Raw genomic sequence first — 5352 nt, 5'->3', positions numbered from 1 at the left:
ATGGCAGCGGTTGGGGCTTTATGCATGGGACTGGCAGAGCAAGTGGCCAAAGCAGAGGTAGGCAAGTGCAGACCCCAGTATATCAAGGACGATGCACATGCCAAGTCCTGTGCACCCACTCATGTACAAAGCTGCAGGCTAAACATCCAATAATCTGGAGCCTCTGAATACAAGGCTCAGAACACTATGGCCCACTTGAAAACTCCAGTCTGCAGCCTTTTTTTTTTTTTTTCCACAAATAAAGCTCTGTTTCCACACAGCCATGCTCATTCATCTGCATGCTGTCTGTGGCTGCTTCTGTCCAACAAGGGAGAGTGAAGTAGTTACGACAGGCAGCCTATGGCCTGCAAAGCTGAAAATATTTTCTATAGGGCCCTAATAAAAAAAAGGTTTGACAACTATCCTTCCAGTAAATTCGAATTGTCCATGAAAACCACAATTAAATAGAACCTCACCCCCATTAGGATGGCTATTACCAAAAACACAGGAGTGCTCTGGGGTCCCAGCTACCACGTTCTCTGCTCTCCACCTCTGCCACCACCACCTTCATGCTCTGGATCTGCACACTGCTCACCACCATCATGGGCCAGCAGCAGCTGCACTGTCGCCACTGAAGGAATTCAGCTTGGCCAACAGGAGAACAGGACCCGTGTCCTGGCCAGCTCTTCCAGGAGCCCACCAAGCCGAAAACTAAAGTCACTGCCCCCAGCATGAAGGATGAACCACTGCTGAGAAGACCTCACAATCACCATTACCACCACCCATCCTGCCCCCGCGTGGCCATCCTTCCTATTGAATACCATGATATGTGGCAGATGTGTAAGAAAGCTGGGCTTCTTTTGGCACAGCCAAGGAGGTGGATCTTCCCAAGGTCTTTTAGCACTGGGAAGCCCTGAAGCCCAAGGAGACAGATTTTTATATCACATTTGCAAGTAATGGCATAGTAAATGAAAAGTTGGCAGAAGGATTTAGCCAAGAAGTTCAAATTACAGAAGCCCACCATTGCTATCTATGGCTTCCAAATTGCCATGGCAAACATACATTCTGAAAGGTATAGTCTCCTTCCTGACATTTCCATTAAAGATCCCAAAGAAAGAGAATTTCTCTTCAATACCATTGATGCCTGGTATGAAGAAGAAAGCAGCCTGGGCCTTTTTCATTGGATGGAGAACAGGTGTAACCTTTGCCTCTATAGAGGGAATCTCTCCTGCTTCTTTTGAATCCATATTCTGGCTCAAGAAACAGGATTGGTGCCTGACCTCACTTTTTCCAATAATCTTATTAGCAGAGGTGAGGGTTTACATGAACTTTGCCAGCATGATGTTCAAACACCTGCTACACCAACAGTGGGAGCAGAAATGGGGAGATGTAGGTCAAAGGGTACAAAGAGGCAGATGCACAGGCAGAGCAAGGCTAGAGGATACACATGAGGGCTGCCCTCCAGGATTTCCTACGCACCTAGGGTTTATGCTAAGAAAGAAGATTCCAGGTGATCTTGCCACAATAAAGGGGGGTAACTGTAAGATGATGAATATGTTAATTGGGGTATCTGTGAGATGATGAATATATTAATTATTTCTACTATAGCAACCTTTTTCTATATCTATATGTATATTAAATACTGTTTTACTCCTTAGATATATCCAATAAGTTTTTATCTTCCAGTTTTGCTAAAGTTGGCCAGAGTTGGTCACCACCAAAAACTGTACCTCATCTAATAGTCTCCCCACCACTGAAATCCATGGCTTAGTTCTTCAAAACACCCCTCTTCTGAATAAGAGTTTTCTTTAATCACTCAATAAGGCAGCAGCTGGGGATGTAGCTCAGTAGTAAAGCACTTGAATAGCAAGCATAAGGCCCTGGGTTTGATCCCCAGCAATGAAAAAAGAAAGTAAGGATTTGAAAGTTTAGCCTAGATATTTCTTATTGTGAATCAGGAACATTTTTTTCCCCTTTGTGGTACTAGGGAAGGAACCCGAGGCCTCTACATGCTAGGCTAGCATCCACCACTGGTTTATAGGTTTTGCAGGACCTGTACATTGGGTGGAGGAAGAGTCCCTCTTTAAGAAAAATACAAAACACCTGTACAGAATTAGTTCAGCCCCACAAACAAAATGGCCAGGGTTTCTCCCAGGACCTCGCCAGGGTCCTGGAAAGAAAGGGCCTTGCAGCTTATGCTGCATTCGTTTCTCTGAAAACCCACCTCTAACTGCTCTGTTCTCCAAGTCATTCCTGAAATGCAAATCAGGGATTTAAAAATGTGGATCTGGGCCCGGCTGGCAGAGTGCTTGCCTAGTGTGCATGAGGCCCTGGGTTCCATTTCTAGCACTGGAAATTAAAAAGTTAAAATACACATCTGACCTGCTAAGCATCCTCTTAAAATCTTTCATAATCGCCTGTTCTTTGGATAAGAAAAAAAAGTCTTAACTTCTAGGTCCCTACATGTTCCCCTCTTTTTCCCTTCACTTTTTCTGCCCCAGTCACTTTGGCCTTTTCCCCCATCACCCAAATAGGCTCTCTCCCACTTCAGAGCCCTCTACCAAGATCACTCCTCCCAATCATCTTTAGCCATCTTTTTTCCCCTTTGTGGTACTAGGGAAGGAACCCGAGGCCTCACACCTGCTAGGTTAGCATCCACCACTGGGCTGCACACTCAGCCTCCTTTTTATCTGTCATATTACAGCTCAAATATCATTTCTTCAGATAAGACCAAGGTTTATTTTTTGTTGATTTTTTTCTTCAAAACTAAAACCACACTTTAAAATTATACATTAATTTTATAAAACAAAGTGAATTCAGGGCTGGGGATATAGCTTAGTTGGCAGAGTGCTTGCCTCACATGCACAAGGCCTGGGATCAATGCCCTGCAACACACACACACACACACACACACACACACACACACAAGAATTAAAATGGTAAAATATAAAAGTGAATAAAATAAAATTATGTTTTCTGTTATGTGATTATTTAGAATCTGGTTCCTATACTTGATGGTTCCAAGACTAAACTTCTGTTTTCAGAAGCCAGTGGGCTTTGGGGTGTGGGGGTGTCATTTGTTACTGCAGCATAACCTATTCTGTGCTGACTAATACACCACCAGACAAGGTCGAAGTGAAGGAGGCAGTTTAAAAGTGCACATTATAATGGATAAATGGATAAAGAAAATGCAGTGTATACAAAAATTGAGTTTTATTCATCAATAAAGAAGAACAAAACTATGTTATTTGCAGCAAAATGGATGGAACTTGAGAGCATTATGTTAAACAAAATAAAACAAAATCAGAAAGTCAAGTGTCATATGTTTTCTGTCATATGTGGAAGCTAGGGAGGAAAAAGGAAAAGAAAGGTGGGAGGGGAATCGCATGAAAATGGAAGGCAGACCAGTAGAGTAAAGGAAAGAGACCAGGGGGAAGAAGGAAGAGAAGGAAAGGGGAAATACTGGGGAATAATATAAACCAAAGTATATTATTATAGCGTGCATGTGCATGTATGACTAGGTAACAACAAATTGCACTATTACATATAATGGTAATGCACCAATGAAAAATATAGAAAAAAAAACATTTTAAACGTACATATCATAATGAATGGCATGTTAAGGGTTCCTAGCAACCACAGAAGAAATGTACAGAATCCATGAGCTAAAAACAAGCCCACTTTCTATGAGTAATTTCTACTTCCTGGCATTCAAATTTTATCCACTACCAAAGAAGCACAGCCATTTACAAGTGCAGCATGGTCATGTCCTGGGCAACAGTTTATTCAGGGCTATATGAACCAGGCTGTGAGGGGGATTAAGAAAAGACAAACCGACACAAAAGTAGAGAAAAGGCCAGGACCCAGTGGATCAGCCAAACTCTGGTGGAAGAAGACTGACCACCGCAAGCTTGGCACATTTATTACATAGGTTTAAACATCAGAAGGCATTGTGAGAAATCTTCTTCAAGATAAACAGAGCTGAAACTGAGGATAAAAGAGCCCAATTAGGGCTTATCAAGCTTGTGCTTATAATTCTCTTTCTCTGGACAGCAGCTGTTTGAACCAACATTATGAACTAATAAAATTCCTTACTTAGCAAGGAATTTCACTATGAACACGGCGTCACCATACAACTGGGCCATCTCCATCTTAGTGTGGCACCTTCACACTAAGAGTTCTCCGGAGGGGTGTTGCCTCTGTCTCTTGGCAGTTCAAAGACCATCATTCATTCACCACTCCCAACACAGCATGAGATGCAAGAAAGACAATGAGATTTCGAGCTTTGGAAACTGATCCACCTGCACTGTGAACACTTGTGTTATCTGAGATTAAAATATTCCATCTGTTTATGAAGTTGTTCTTCCAGGCAATCAATTATAAGCAGTCAATTATAAGCCCCAGCCAATTCATTCAATTAATCCCCCTACTGATGATGCATGTCCTCACCCAGAATCCACACCCAAGACCTCAAGGCAGGATCCCTGCACTCAATCGGCCTCCTATAGCTCCTGACAGTACACAGCAAAAGAGGAGGAAAGGCAAGAAGAGGAGGAGGAGGAAAATGGAACTTGATTCTTTCTGATTTCACCGGCAATATCAAGTCATCTCCTTTCCAACCATTTTTGCCCTCCACAGAGCCACCATCATTGTGTCCCCTACAGTGTACATGCTATCACCAGCTGGTCAGCAACCCCATCTCTGAGACACATGTACAGATGCACCCAGAACCTCCTTTTCCCCCCTCCAAACTGCTACAGCCTGACAGCCTCAACTCTCCCTCTTGTCCCCCAGGCCTAGGTTCATCATCTGATTCCTACAGGAATGATTTATGGTTGTATCCTAACCTTGTGGATGAGGGTAGAGCTCAGTGGTTAAAGCACTTGCCTGGCTTGCACAGGCCCTGGGTTCCCTCCCCAGAGCTGCAAAAATAAATAAATAATAAATCCTGGTGATTCATTCTTGCCTTTTGAGGCCTCTATTACCTGAATTTTGGTTTTGGGGGTTTTGTGGTGGTGGTGGTGGTGGTTGTTTGGTATCAGGGATTGAACTCAGTCACTCAAACACTGAGCCACATCTCCAGTTCTATTTTGTACTTTATTTAGAGACAAGGTCTCACTGAGTTGCTCAGTACCTCGCTTTTGTTGAGACTGGCTTTGAACTCATGATCCTCCTGCCTCAGCCTCCCTAGTGGCTGGGATGACAGGCATGTGCCACCACTCCTGACTCAATTCCTATATTAACTTCTATCTGTTAAAATATCTCAAGTGCTTCTCCAACACAAATGAACCTTGAAAACATTATGTTAACAGAAATAAGCCAGACACAAAGCAGAAATGTTATATGATTCCACTAATAAGAAGAACCCCAGAG

The 5352-nt window shown here is 43.1% G+C and overlaps 1 pseudogene; it reads left to right on the top strand.

Annotated features, from left to right (window-relative positions):
* LOC114090174 (ribonucleoside-diphosphate reductase subunit M2 pseudogene) lies at positions 1 to 4779 on the top strand (annotated as a pseudogene).
* The last annotated feature ends 573 nt before the right edge of the window (positions 4780 to 5352 follow it).

The sequence above is a fragment of the Marmota flaviventris genome, chromosome 1 (assembly GCF_047511675.1).
Source record: "Marmota flaviventris isolate mMarFla1 chromosome 1, mMarFla1.hap1, whole genome shotgun sequence".
NCBI classification, from domain to species: Eukaryota; Metazoa; Chordata; class Mammalia; order Rodentia; family Sciuridae; genus Marmota; species Marmota flaviventris.
Note: the sequence above shows the minus strand (reverse complement) of the source record. Positions and strands in the feature narration are given on the sequence as shown.